The sequence below is a fragment of the Taudactylus pleione genome, unplaced genomic scaffold, assembly GCF_031769625.1.
Source record: "Taudactylus pleione unplaced genomic scaffold, aTauple2 ptg000262l, whole genome shotgun sequence".
Classification (NCBI taxonomy): domain Eukaryota; kingdom Metazoa; phylum Chordata; class Amphibia; order Anura; family Myobatrachidae; genus Taudactylus; species Taudactylus pleione.
In genome coordinates, this window is record NW_028284664.1 from 5,798,171 (window position 1) to 5,811,910 (window position 13,740).

At 35.1% G+C, this 13,740-nt stretch overlaps 14 non-coding genes across 14 annotated transcripts; all 14 read left to right on the forward strand.

Moving 5' to 3' along the window:
* The first annotated feature begins 6 nt into the window (after positions 1 to 6).
* Positions 7 to 113, forward strand: LOC148514523 (U6 spliceosomal RNA). The gene has a single exon (XR_015880011.1). It is a non-coding gene; the product is annotated as a U6 spliceosomal RNA (small nuclear RNA).
* A 522-nt stretch (positions 114 to 635) lies between these two features.
* On the forward strand, positions 636 to 742 carry LOC148514524 (U6 spliceosomal RNA). The gene has a single exon (XR_015880012.1). It is a non-coding gene; the product is annotated as a U6 spliceosomal RNA (small nuclear RNA).
* A 1,531-nt stretch (positions 743 to 2,273) lies between these two features.
* Positions 2,274 to 2,380, forward strand: LOC148514525 (U6 spliceosomal RNA). Its single transcript, XR_015880013.1, has one exon. It is a non-coding gene; the product is annotated as a U6 spliceosomal RNA (small nuclear RNA).
* Positions 2,381 to 2,902: 522 nt separating this feature from the next.
* Positions 2,903 to 3,009, forward strand: LOC148514526 (U6 spliceosomal RNA). Its single transcript, XR_015880014.1, has one exon. It is a non-coding gene; the product is annotated as a U6 spliceosomal RNA (small nuclear RNA).
* Positions 3,010 to 4,540: 1,531 nt separating this feature from the next.
* Positions 4,541 to 4,647, forward strand: LOC148514527 (U6 spliceosomal RNA). The gene has a single exon (XR_015880016.1). It is a non-coding gene; the product is annotated as a U6 spliceosomal RNA (small nuclear RNA).
* Positions 4,648 to 5,169: 522 nt separating this feature from the next.
* LOC148514528 (U6 spliceosomal RNA) lies at positions 5,170 to 5,276 on the forward strand. Its single transcript, XR_015880017.1, has one exon. It is a non-coding gene; the product is annotated as a U6 spliceosomal RNA (small nuclear RNA).
* Positions 5,277 to 5,798: 522 nt separating this feature from the next.
* Positions 5,799 to 5,905, forward strand: LOC148514529 (U6 spliceosomal RNA). The gene has a single exon (XR_015879592.1). It is a non-coding gene; the product is annotated as a U6 spliceosomal RNA (small nuclear RNA).
* Positions 5,906 to 7,436: 1,531 nt separating this feature from the next.
* Positions 7,437 to 7,543, forward strand: LOC148514530 (U6 spliceosomal RNA). Its single transcript, XR_015880018.1, has one exon. It is a non-coding gene; the product is annotated as a U6 spliceosomal RNA (small nuclear RNA).
* A 522-nt stretch (positions 7,544 to 8,065) lies between these two features.
* LOC148514531 (U6 spliceosomal RNA) lies at positions 8,066 to 8,172 on the forward strand. Its single transcript, XR_015880019.1, has one exon. It is a non-coding gene; the product is annotated as a U6 spliceosomal RNA (small nuclear RNA).
* Positions 8,173 to 8,694: 522 nt separating this feature from the next.
* LOC148514532 (U6 spliceosomal RNA) lies at positions 8,695 to 8,801 on the forward strand. The gene has a single exon (XR_015879593.1). It is a non-coding gene; the product is annotated as a U6 spliceosomal RNA (small nuclear RNA).
* A 1,531-nt stretch (positions 8,802 to 10,332) lies between these two features.
* LOC148514533 (U6 spliceosomal RNA) lies at positions 10,333 to 10,439 on the forward strand. Its single transcript, XR_015880020.1, has one exon. It is a non-coding gene; the product is annotated as a U6 spliceosomal RNA (small nuclear RNA).
* A 522-nt stretch (positions 10,440 to 10,961) lies between these two features.
* On the forward strand, positions 10,962 to 11,068 carry LOC148514534 (U6 spliceosomal RNA). The gene has a single exon (XR_015880021.1). It is a non-coding gene; the product is annotated as a U6 spliceosomal RNA (small nuclear RNA).
* Positions 11,069 to 11,590: 522 nt separating this feature from the next.
* On the forward strand, positions 11,591 to 11,697 carry LOC148514535 (U6 spliceosomal RNA). The gene has a single exon (XR_015879594.1). It is a non-coding gene; the product is annotated as a U6 spliceosomal RNA (small nuclear RNA).
* Positions 11,698 to 13,228: 1,531 nt separating this feature from the next.
* LOC148514536 (U6 spliceosomal RNA) lies at positions 13,229 to 13,335 on the forward strand. The gene has a single exon (XR_015880022.1). It is a non-coding gene; the product is annotated as a U6 spliceosomal RNA (small nuclear RNA).
* Positions 13,336 to 13,740: the final 405 nt, after the last annotated feature.

Genomic DNA, 13,740 nt, shown 5'->3' on the forward strand with positions numbered 1-13,740 from the left:
TGGAATGTGCTTGCTTCGGCAGCACATATACTAAAATTGGAACGATACAGAGAAGATTAGCATGGCCCCTGCGCAAGGATGACACGCAAATTCGTGAAGCGTTCCATATTTTAGGTATATAGCTCTGGACAAATTAATTCGATTCCACTTAAGATACCTGCAGATAAAAAGTCAAGAAATTTTGCAAGCAAAGAACAAATCGACCAACTTTTTTATGACAAAATCAGTTCGACATGACATATCATTTTCAAATTCAATTCTTGTCTAAATTGTGCAGGTTGTCTCAGTACTTCTATTAAGTCTTAGAAAACTATTTTGCCATTTTCCATTCCTACTTCACTTGTTCTGTACTTAGGAGCAATTTTAATCTTGTACAGCCTATGGTTCCAAAAGAAATGAACCTCCACATGCTAATTTGCATAATTTATTTGACTGTGGTACGTATAGAAATTGGTGGCCTTTCCTTAATGGGATATTGAATTTTTTGCCAGTAAGTAGCTCTATCTTGTTTATTGTAAAGTGTTCTCCAGTCTTTGAAACCCCATCTGAATTTAACTTCCATCTTTTACTCTCCCTAAGATCAATCTTGAGGCACATGGTGGGGTATATATATCTTAGGACTTTGCTTTTGGAATGTGCTTGCTTCGGCAGCACATATACTAAAATTGGAACGATACAGAGAAGATTAGCATGGCCCCTGCGCAAGGATGACACGCAAATTCGTGAAGCGTTCCATATTTTAGGTATATAGCTCTGGACAAATTAATTCTTTTCCACTTAATGATACCTGCAGATAAAAAGGTAAGAAATTTTGCAAGCAAACAACAAATCGACCAACTCTTCTATGATGTCATCAGTTAGACATGACTTATCATTGTGTGAATTGTGCAGACTGCCTCAGTTATATTTAAACTTAGAAAATTATTTAGCCACCTTCAATTCTTATTGAACTTGCAGGGGTGTATCTATTGGTCGAAGCGGAAACGTAAGGGACAGGTGCCCCCTCCAAGTCACTCCAGGCCTGAAGGCATGAATATGCACTGCTGCACCCAATAGGTTCTGCTTGGTACAGTGGAAAAATCTATCTTTCTTTATCCAATACCTATTCATAACTCTAGACAATTGTACAGTACGAAACCACAATCTCCAGCAAATCAAATCTGCTATTATATAATTATTGAAGCCCATGGTGCATGCTGCAATCACCTAATTTGCTTAATGCATGAGATTTAAGACCCTTTCCACAAAGAACAAATGCCTAGCTTCTCCCCCTACACATAATGTTCTATCAAGAAACTCCCCAAGCACCCATGAATATACTAGACTTCTAAAAATTATTTTTTTAACTCTGTTCCACAAAAATAAGAACTGAACACATAATGTATTAGATGTCAAACCAAGGAGCCATTCACAACACATAAGCACCTCTAACAGAATGTACAAATATAAAAATAAAATGTTAGGGCTAGTTTAAATCATATACCAATACAATTAGGGAGACCAAGTTGTGGCTTCAAAATATATATATATTATTAATTTATAATACTTACCATATGCTATTCATCTGTATTTTTTACTTTTATTGTTAATTGAGCCAAAAGATAGTGCACACAATACTTAATTTACAATCTTAAAGTTTAGCAGTTACATAATTTGCATATATCCAAATTTGTTTAGCAACAAATACATTTTAAGTGTAAACTATGTCATTTTTGACCTTTTTGCCCACTTATTTGACATTAACCGATTACATAAATGGTGATTAGCATATGATTAGTATTATAAACTAAAAACATTTAGAAGTAAAATTCTTTAGTCTCCCTAAACTAAATGCTATAAACTATAAAGTTATAAAAAAGAATGGTTATTTAATGGGCAGTAAATGTTTTTTTGGCTGGAGATTTTGCTGATGTCTGGAAACCTGGCTGCTTAGATGCACAGGGGTGCCTGGCAAAGAGCACCCATTTTTGTCAAGTGCCATCCTAGCCAAAGAATGCAAAGAAGCAATTTTAGCCTAGTACAGTCTATGGTTTTGAAGAAATGAACCTCTACATGCCAATTTTCATAATTTGTTTCACTGTGATATGTATGGAAATCGATGGCTATTCCTTAATGGGATATTGAATTTTTTTGCCAGTTAGCAGCTCTATCTTGTTAATGTTCTCCAGTTTATAAAACCCTATTTAAATTTTACTTCCAACTTTCACTCTCCCTAAGATCAATCTTGAGGCACATGGTGGGGTATATAACTCTTAGGACTTTGCTTTTGGAATGTGCTTGCTTCGGCAGCACATATACTAAAATTGGAACGATACAGAGAAGATTAGCATGGCCCCTGCGCAAGGATGACACGCAAATTCGTGAAGCGTTCCATATTTTAGGTATATAGCTCTGGACAAATTAATTCGATTCCACTTAAGATACCTGCAGATAAAAAGTCAAGAAATTTTGCAAGCAAAGAACAAATCGACCAACTTTTTTATGACAAAATCAGTTCGACATGACATATCATTTTCAAATTCAATTCTTGTCTAAATTGTGCAGGTTGTCTCAGTACTTCTATTAAGTCTTAGAAAACTATTTTGCCATTTTCCATTCCTACTTCACTTGTTCTGTACTTAGGAGCAATTTTAATCTTGTACAGCCTATGGTTCCAAAAGAAATGAACCTCCACATGCTAATTTGCATAATTTATTTGACTGTGGTACGTATAGAAATTGGTGGCCTTTCCTTAATGGGATATTGAATTTTTTGCCAGTAAGTAGCTCTATCTTGTTTATTGTAAAGTGTTCTCCAGTCTTTGAAACCCCATCTGAATTTAACTTCCATCTTTTACTCTCCCTAAGATCAATCTTGAGGCACATGGTGGGGTATATATATCTTAGGACTTTGCTTTTGGAATGTGCTTGCTTCGGCAGCACATATACTAAAATTGGAACGATACAGAGAAGATTAGCATGGCCCCTGCGCAAGGATGACACGCAAATTCGTGAAGCGTTCCATATTTTAGGTATATAGCTCTGGACAAATTAATTCTTTTCCACTTAATGATACCTGCAGATAAAAAGGTAAGAAATTTTGCAAGCAAACAACAAATCGACCAACTCTTCTATGATGTCATCAGTTAGACATGACTTATCATTGTGTGAATTGTGCAGACTGCCTCAGTTATATTTAAACTTAGAAAATTATTTAGCCACCTTCAATTCTTATTGAACTTGCAGGGGTGTATCTATTGGTCGAAGCGGAAACGTAAGGGACAGGTGCCCCCTCCAAGTCACTCCAGGCCTGAAGGCATGAATATGCACTGCTGCACCCAATAGGTTCTGCTTGGTACAGTGGAAAAATCTATCTTTCTTTATCCAATACCTATTCATAACTCTAGACAATTGTACAGTACGAAACCACAATCTCCAGCAAATCAAATCTGCTATTATATAATTATTGAAGCCCATGGTGCATGCTGCAATCACCTAATTTGCTTAATGCATGAGATTTAAGACCCTTTCCACAAAGAACAAATGCCTAGCTTCTCCCCCTACACATAATGTTCTATCAAGAAACTCCCCAAGCACCCATGAATATACTAGACTTCTAAAAATTATTTTTTTAACTCTGTTCCACAAAAATAAGAACTGAACACATAATGTATTAGATGTCAAACCAAGGAGCCATTCACAACACATAAGCACCTCTAACAGAATGTACAAATATAAAAATAAAATGTTAGGGCTAGTTTAAATCATATACCAATACAATTAGGGAGACCAAGTTGTGGCTTCAAAATATATATATATTATTAATTTATAATACTTACCATATGCTATTCATCTGTATTTTTTACTTTTATTGTTAATTGAGCCAAAAGATAGTGCACACAATACTTAATTTACAATCTTAAAGTTTAGCAGTTACATAATTTGCATATATCCAAATTTGTTTAGCAACAAATACATTTTAAGTGTAAACTATGTCATTTTTGACCTTTTTGCCCACTTATTTGACATTAACCGATTACATAAATGGTGATTAGCATATGATTAGTATTATAAACTAAAAACATTTAGAAGTAAAATTCTTTAGTCTCCCTAAACTAAATGCTATAAACTATAAAGTTATAAAAAAGAATGGTTATTTAATGGGCAGTAAATGTTTTTTTGGCTGGAGATTTTGCTGATGTCTGGAAACCTGGCTGCTTAGATGCACAGGGGTGCCTGGCAAAGAGCACCCATTTTTGTCAAGTGCCATCCTAGCCAAAGAATGCAAAGAAGCAATTTTAGCCTAGTACAGTCTATGGTTTTGAAGAAATGAACCTCTACATGCCAATTTTCATAATTTGTTTCACTGTGATATGTATGGAAATCGATGGCTATTCCTTAATGGGATATTGAATTTTTTTGCCAGTTAGCAGCTCTATCTTGTTAATGTTCTCCAGTTTATAAAACCCTATTTAAATTTTACTTCCAACTTTCACTCTCCCTAAGATCAATCTTGAGGCACATGGTGGGGTATATAACTCTTAGGACTTTGCTTTTGGAATGTGCTTGCTTCGGCAGCACATATACTAAAATTGGAACGATACAGAGAAGATTAGCATGGCCCCTGCGCAAGGATGACACGCAAATTCGTGAAGCGTTCCATATTTTAGGTATATAGCTCTGGACAAATTAATTCGATTCCACTTAAGATACCTGCAGATAAAAAGTCAAGAAATTTTGCAAGCAAAGAACAAATCGACCAACTTTTTTATGACAAAATCAGTTCGACATGACATATCATTTTCAAATTCAATTCTTGTCTAAATTGTGCAGGTTGTCTCAGTACTTCTATTAAGTCTTAGAAAACTATTTTGCCATTTTCCATTCCTACTTCACTTGTTCTGTACTTAGGAGCAATTTTAATCTTGTACAGCCTATGGTTCCAAAAGAAATGAACCTCCACATGCTAATTTGCATAATTTATTTGACTGTGGTACGTATAGAAATTGGTGGCCTTTCCTTAATGGGATATTGAATTTTTTGCCAGTAAGTAGCTCTATCTTGTTTATTGTAAAGTGTTCTCCAGTCTTTGAAACCCCATCTGAATTTAACTTCCATCTTTTACTCTCCCTAAGATCAATCTTGAGGCACATGGTGGGGTATATATATCTTAGGACTTTGCTTTTGGAATGTGCTTGCTTCGGCAGCACATATACTAAAATTGGAACGATACAGAGAAGATTAGCATGGCCCCTGCGCAAGGATGACACGCAAATTCGTGAAGCGTTCCATATTTTAGGTATATAGCTCTGGACAAATTAATTCGATTCCACTTAAGATACCTGCAGATAAAAAGTCAAGAAATTTTGCAAGCAAAGAACAAATCGACCAACTTTTTTATGACAAAATCAGTTCGACATGACATATCATTTTCAAATTCAATTCTTGTCTAAATTGTGCAGGTTGTCTCAGTACTTCTATTAAGTCTTAGAAAACTATTTTAACATTTTCCATTCCTACTTCACTTGTTCTGTACTTAGGAGCAATTTTAATCTTGTACAGCCTATGGTTCCAAAAGAAATGAACCTCCACATGCTAATTTGCATAATTTATTTGACTGTGGTACGTATAGAAATTGGTGGCCTTTCCTTAATGGGATATTGAATTTTTTGCCAGTAAGTAGCTCTATCTTGTTTATTGTAAAGTGTTCTCCAGTCTTTGAAACCCCATCTGAATTTAACTTCCATCTTTTACTCTCCCTAAGATCAATCTTGAGGCACATGGTGGGGTATATATATCTTAGGACTTTGCTTTTGGAATGTGCTTGCTTCGGCAGCACATATACTAAAATTGGAACCATACAGAGAAGATTAGCATGGCCCCTGCGCAAGGATGACACGCAAATTCGTGAAGCGTTCCATATTTTAGGTATATAGCTCTGGACAAATTAATTCTTTTCCACTTAATGATACCTGCAGATAAAAAGGTAAGAAGTTTTGCAAGCAAAGAACAAATCGACCAACTCTTGTATGATGTCATCAGTTAGACATGACTTATCATTGTGTGAATTGTGCAGACTGCCTCAGTTATATTTAAACTTAGAAAATTATTTAGCCACCTTCAATTCTTATTGAACTTGCAGGGGTGTATCTATTGGTCGAAGCGGAAACGTAAGGGACAGGTGCCCCCTCCAAGTCACTCCAGGCCTGAAGGCATGAATATGCACTGCTGCACCCAATAGGTTCTGCTTGGTACAGTGGAAAAATCTATCTTTCTTTATCCAATACCTATTCATAACTCTAGACAATTGTACAGTACAAAACCACAATCTCCAGCAAATCAAATCTGCTATTATATAATTATTGAAGCCCATGGTGCATGCTGCAATCACCTAATTTGCTTAATGCATGAGATTTAAGACCCTTTCCACAAAGAACAAATGCCTAGCTTCTCCCCCTACACATAATGTTCTATCAAGAAACTCCCCAAGCACCCATGAATATACTAGACTTCTAAAAATTATTTTTTTAACTCTGTTCCACAAAAATAAGAACTGAACACATAATGTATTAGATGTCAAACCAAGGAGCCATTCACAACACATAAGCACCTCTGACAGAATGTACAAATATAAAAATAAAATGTTAGGGCTAGTTTAAATCATATACCAATACAATTAGGGAGACCAAGTTGTGGCTTCAAAATATATATATATTATTAATTTATAATACTTACCATATGCTATTCATCTGTATTTTTTACTTTTATTGTTAATTGAGCCAAAAGATAGTGCACACAATACTTAATTTACAATCTTAAAGTTTAGCAGTTACATAATTTGCATATATCCAAATTTGTTTAGCAACAAATACATTTTAAGTGTAAACTATGTCATTTTTTACCTTTTTGCCCACTTATTTGACATTAACCGATTACATAAATGGTGATTAGCATATGATTAGTATTATAAACTAAAAACATTTAGAAGTAAAATTCTTTAGTCTCCCTAAACTAAATGCTATAAACTATAAAGTTATAAAAAAGAATGGTTATTTAATGGGCAGTAAATGTTTTTTTGGCTGGAGATTTTGCTGATGTCTGGAAACCTGGCTGCTTAGATGCACAGGGGTGCCTGGCAAAGAGCACCCATTTTTGTCAAGTGCCATCCTAGCCAAAGAATGCAAAGAAGCAATTTTAGCCTAGTACAGTCTATGGTTTTGAAGAAATGAACCTCTACATGCCAATTTTCATAATTTGTTTCACTGTGATATGTATGGAAATCGATGGCTATTCCTTAATGGGATATTGAATTTTTTTGCCAGTTAGCAGCTCTATCTTGTTAATGTTCTCCAGTTTATAAAACCCTATTTAAATTTTACTTCCAACTTTCACTCTCCCTAAGATCAATCTTGAGGCACATGGTGGGGTATATAACTCTTAGGACTTTGCTTTTGGAATGTGCTTGCTTCGGCAGCACATATACTAAAATTGGAACGATACAGAGAAGATTAGCATGGCCCCTGCGCAAGGATGACACGCAAATTCGTGAAGCGTTCCATATTTTAGGTATATAGCTCTGGACAAATTAATTCGATTCCACTTAAGATACCTGCAGATAAAAAGTCAAGAAATTTTGCAAGCAAAGAACAAATCGACCAACTTTTTTATGACAAAATCAGTTCGACATGACATATCATTTTCAAATTCAATTCTTGTCTAAATTGTGCAGGTTGTCTCAGTACTTCTATTAAGTCTTAGAAAACTATTTTGCCATTTTCCATTCCTACTTCACTTGTTCTGTACTTAGGAGCAATTTTAATCTTGTACAGCCTATGGTTCCAAAAGAAATGAACCTCCACATGCTAATTTGCATAATTTATTTGACTGTGGTACGTATAGAAATTGGTGGCCTTTCCTTAATGGGATATTGAATTTTTTGCCAGTAAGTAGCTCTATCTTGTTTATTGTAAAGTGTTCTCCAGTCTTTGAAACCCCATCTGAATTTAACTTCCATCTTTTACTCTCCCTAAGATCAATCTTGAGGCACATGGTGGGGTATATATATCTTAGGACTTTGCTTTTGGAATGTGCTTGCTTCGGCAGCACATATACTAAAATTGGAACGATACAGAGAAGATTAGCATGGCCCCTGCGCAAGGATGACACGCAAATTCGTGAAGCGTTCCATATTTTAGGTATATAGCTCTGGACAAATTAATTCGATTCCACTTAAGATACCTGCAGATAAAAAGTCAAGAAATTTTGCAAGCAAAGAACAAATCGACCAACTTTTTTATGACAAAATCAGTTCGACATGACATATCATTTTCAAATTCAATTCTTGTCTAAATTGTGCAGGTTGTCTCAGTACTTCTATTAAGTCTTAGAAAACTATTTTAACATTTTCCATTCCTACTTCACTTGTTCTGTACTTAGGAGCAATTTTAATCTTGTACAGCCTATGGTTCCAAAAGAAATGAACCTCCACATGCTAATTTGCATAATTTATTTGACTGTGGTACGTATAGAAATTGGTGGCCTTTCCTTAATGGGATATTGAATTTTTTGCCAGTAAGTAGCTCTATCTTGTTTATTGTAAAGTGTTCTCCAGTCTTTGAAACCCCATCTGAATTTAACTTCCATCTTTTACTCTCCCTAAGATCAATCTTGAGGCACATGGTGGGGTATATATATCTTAGGACTTTGCTTTTGGAATGTGCTTGCTTCGGCAGCACATATACTAAAATTGGAACCATACAGAGAAGATTAGCATGGCCCCTGCGCAAGGATGACACGCAAATTCGTGAAGCGTTCCATATTTTAGGTATATAGCTCTGGACAAATTAATTCTTTTCCACTTAATGATATCTGCAGATAAAAAGGTAAGAAGTTTTGCAAGCAAAGAACAAATCGACCAACTCTTGTATGATGTCATCAGTTAGACATGACTTATCATTGTGTGAATTGTGCAGACTGCCTCAGTTATATTTAAACTTAGAAAATTATTTAGCCACCTTCAATTCTTATTGAACTTGCAGGGGTGTATCTATTGGTCGAAGCGGAAACGTAAGGGACAGGTGCCCCCTCCAAGTCACTCCAGGCCTGAAGGCATGAATATGCACTGCTGCACCCAATAGGTTCTGCTTGGTACAGTGGAAAAATCTATCTTTCTTTATCCAATACCTATTCATAACTCTAGACAATTGTACAGTACAAAACCACAATCTCCAGCAAATCAAATCTGCTATTATATAATTATTGAAGCCCATGGTGCATGCTGCAATCACCTAATTTGCTTAATGCATGAGATTTAAGACCCTTTCCACAAAGAACAAATGCCTAGCTTCTCCCCCTACACATAATGTTCTATCAAGAAACTCCCCAAGCACCCATGAATATACTAGACTTCTAAAAATTATTTTTTTAACTCTGTTCCACAAAAATAAGAACTGAACACATAATGTATTAGATGTCAAACCAAGGAGCCATTCACAACACATAAGCACCTCTAACAGAATGTACAAATATAAAAATAAAATGTTAGGGCTAGTTTAAATCATATACCAATACAATTAGGGAGACCAAGTTGTGGCTTCAAAATATATATATATTATTAATTTATAATACTTACCATATGCTATTCATCTGTATTTTTTACTTTTATTGTTAATTGAGCCAAAAGATAGTGCACACAATACTTAATTTACAATCTTAAAGTTTAGCAGTTACATTATTTGCATATATCCAAATTTGTTTAGCAACAAATACATTTTAAGTGTAAACTATGTCATTTTTTACCTTTTTGCCCACTTATTTGACATTAACCGATTACATAAATGGTGATTAGCATATGATTAGTATTATAAACTAAAAACATTTAGAAGTAAAATTCTTTAGTCTCCCTAAACTAAATGCTATAAACTATAAAGTTATAAAAAAGAATGGTTATTTAATGGGCAGTAAATGTTTTTTTGGCTGGAGATTTTGCTGATGTCTGGAAACCTGGCTGCTTAGATGCACAGGGGTGCCTGGCAAAGAGCACCCATTTTTGTCAAGTGCCATCCTAGCCAAAGAATGCAAAGAAGCAATTTTAGCCTAGTACAGTCTATGGTTTTGAAGAAATGAACCTCTACATGCCAATTTTCATAATTTGTTTCACTGTGATATGTATGGAAATCGATGGCTATTCCTTAATGGGATATTGAATTTTTTTGCCAGTTAGCAGCTCTATCTTGTTAATGTTCTCCAGTTTATAAAACCCTATTTAAATTTTACTTCCAACTTTCACTCTCCCTAAGATCAATCTTGAGGCACATGGTGGGGTATATAACTCTTAGGACTTTGCTTTTGGAATGTGCTTGCTTCGGCAGCACATATACTAAAATTGGAACGATACAGAGAAGATTAGCATGGCCCCTGCGCAAGGATGACACGCAAATTCGTGAAGCGTTCCATATTTTAGGTATATAGCTCTGGACAAATTAATTCGATTCCACTTAAGATACCTGCAGATAAAAAGTCAAGAAATTTTGCAAGCAAAGAACAAATCGACCAACTTTTTTATGACAAAATCAGTTCGACATGACATATCATTTTCAAATTCAATTCTTGTCTAAATTGTGCAGGTTGTCTCAGTACTTCTATTAAGTCTTAGAAAACTATTTTGCCATTTTCCATTCCTACTTCACTTGTTCTGTACTTAGGAGCAATTTTAATCTTGTACAGCCTATGGTTCCAAAAGAAATGAACCTCCACATGCTAATTTGCATAATTTATTTGACTGTGGTACGTATAGAAATTGGTGGCCTTTCCTTAATGGGATATTGAATTTTTTGCCAGTAAGTAGCTCTATCTTGTTTATTGTAAAGTGTTCTCCAGTCTTTGAAACCCCATCTGAATTTAACTTCCATCTTTTACTCTCCCTAAGATCAATCTTGAGGCACATGGTGGGGTATATATATCTTAGGACTTTGCTTTTGGAATGTGCTTGCTTCGGCAGCACATATACTAAAATTGGAACGATACAGAGAAGATTAGCATGGCCCCTGCGCAAGGATGACACGCAAATTCGTGAAGCGTTCCATATTTTAGGTATATAGCTCTGGACAAATTAATTCGATTCCACTTAAGATACCTGCAGATAAAAAGTCAAGAAATTTTGCAAGCAAAGAACAAATCGACCAACTTTTTTATGACAAAATCAGTTCGACATGACATATCATTTTCAAATTCAATTCTTGTCTAAATTGTGCAGGTTGTCTCAGTACTTCTATTAAGTCTTAGAAAACTATTTTAACATTTTCCATTCCTACTTCACTTGTTCTGTACTTAGGAGCAATTTTAATCTTGTACAGCCTATGGTTCCAAAAGAAATGAACCTCCACATGCTAATTTGCATAATTTATTTGACTGTGGTACGTATAGAAATTGGTGGCCTTTCCTTAATGGGATATTGAATTTTTTGCCAGTAAGTAGCTCTATCTTGTTTATTGTAAAGTGTTCTCCAGTCTTTGAAACCCCATCTGAATTTAACTTCCATCTTTTACTCTCCCTAAGATCAATCTTGAGGCACATGGTGGGGTATATATATCTTAGGACTTTGCTTTTGGAATGTGCTTGCTTCGGCAGCACATATACTAAAATTGGAACCATACAGAGAAGATTAGCATGGCCCCTGCGCAAGGATGACACGCAAATTCGTGAAGCGTTCCATATTTTAGGTATATAGCTCTGGACAAATTAATTCTTTTCCACTTAATGATACCTGCAGATAAAAAGGTAAGAAGTTTTGCAAGCAAAGAACAAATCGACCAACTCTTGTATGATGTCATCAGTTAGACATGACTTATCATTGTGTGAATTGTGCAGACTGCCTCAGTTATATTTAAACTTAGAAAATTATTTAGCCACCTTCAATTCTTATTGAACTTGCAGGGGTGTATCTATTGGTCGAAGCGGAAACGTAAGGGACAGGTGCCCCCTCCAAGTCACTCCAGGCCTGAAGGCATGAATATGCACTGCTGCACCCAATAGGTTCTGCTTGGTACAGTGGAAAAATCTATCTTTCTTTATCCAATACCTATTCATAACTCTAGACAATTGTACAGTACAAAACCACAATCTCCAGCAAATCAAATCTGCTATTATATAATTATTGAAGCCCATGGTGCATGCTGCAATCACCTAATTTGCTTAATGCATGAGATTTAAGACCCTTTCCACAAAGAACAAATGCCTAGCTTCTCCCCCTACACATAATGTTCTATCAAGAAACTCCCCAAGCACCCATGAATATACTAGACTTCTAAAAATTATTTTTTTAACTCTGTTCCACAAAAATAAGAACTGAACACATAATGTATTAGATGTCAAACCAAGGAGCCATTCACAACACATAAGCACCTCTAACAGAATGTACAAATATAAAAATAAAATGTTAGGGCTAGTTTAAATCATATACCAATACAATTAGGGAGACCAAGTTGTGGCTTCAAAATATATATATATTATTAATTTATAATACTTACCATATGCTATTCATCTGTATTTTTTACTTTTATTGTTAATTGAGCCAAAAGATAGTGCACACAATACTTAATTTACAATCTTAAAGTTTAGCAGTTACATAATTTGCATATATCCAAATTTGTTTAGCAACAAATACATTTTAAGTGTAAACTATGTCATTTTTTACCTTTTTGCCCACTTATTTGACATTAACCGATTACATAAATGGTGATTAGCATATGATTAGTATTATAAACTAAAAACATTTAGAAGTAAAATTCTTTAGTCTCCCTAAACTAAATGCTATAAACTATAAAGTTATAAAAAAGAATGGTTATTTAATGGGCAGTAAATGTTTTTTTGGCTGGAGATTTTGCTGATGTCTGGAAACCTGGCTGCTTAGATGCACAGGGGTGCCTGGCAAAGAGCACCCATTTTTGTCAAGTGCCATCCTAGCCAAAGAATGCAAAGAAGCAATTTTAGCCTAGTACAGTCTATGGTTTTGAAGAAATGAACCTCTACATGCCAATTTTCATAATTTGTTTCACTGTGATATGTATGGAAATCGATGGCTATTCCTTAATGGGATATTGAATTTTTTTGCCAGTTAGCAGCTCTATCTTGTTAATGTTCTCCAGTTTATAAAACCCTATTTAAATTTTACTTCCAACTTTCACTCTCCCTAAGATCAATCTTGAGGCACATGGTGGGGTATATAACTCTTAGGACTTTGCTTTTGGAATGTGCTTGCTTCGGCAGCACATATACTAAAATTGGAACGATACAGAGAAGATTAGCATGGCCCCTGCGCAAGGATGACACGCAAATTCGTGAAGCGTTCCATATTTTAGGTATATAGCTCTGGACAAATTAATTCGATTCCACTTAAGATACCTGCAGATAAAAAGTCAAGAAATTTTGCAAGCAAAGAACAAATCGACCAACTTTTTTATGACAAAATCAGTTCGACATGACATATCATTTTCAAATTCAATTCTTGTCTAAATTGTGCAGGTTGTCTCAGTACTTCTATTAAGTCTTAGAAAACTATTTTGCCATTTTCCATTCCTACTTCACTTGTTCTGTACTTAGGAGCAATTTTAATCTTGTACAGCCTATGGTTCCAAAAGAAATGAACCTCCACATGCTAATTTGCATAATTTATTTGACTGTGGTACGTATAGAAATTGGTGGCCTTTCCTTAATGGGATATTGAATTTTTTGCCAGTAAGTAGCTCTATCTTGTTTATTGTAA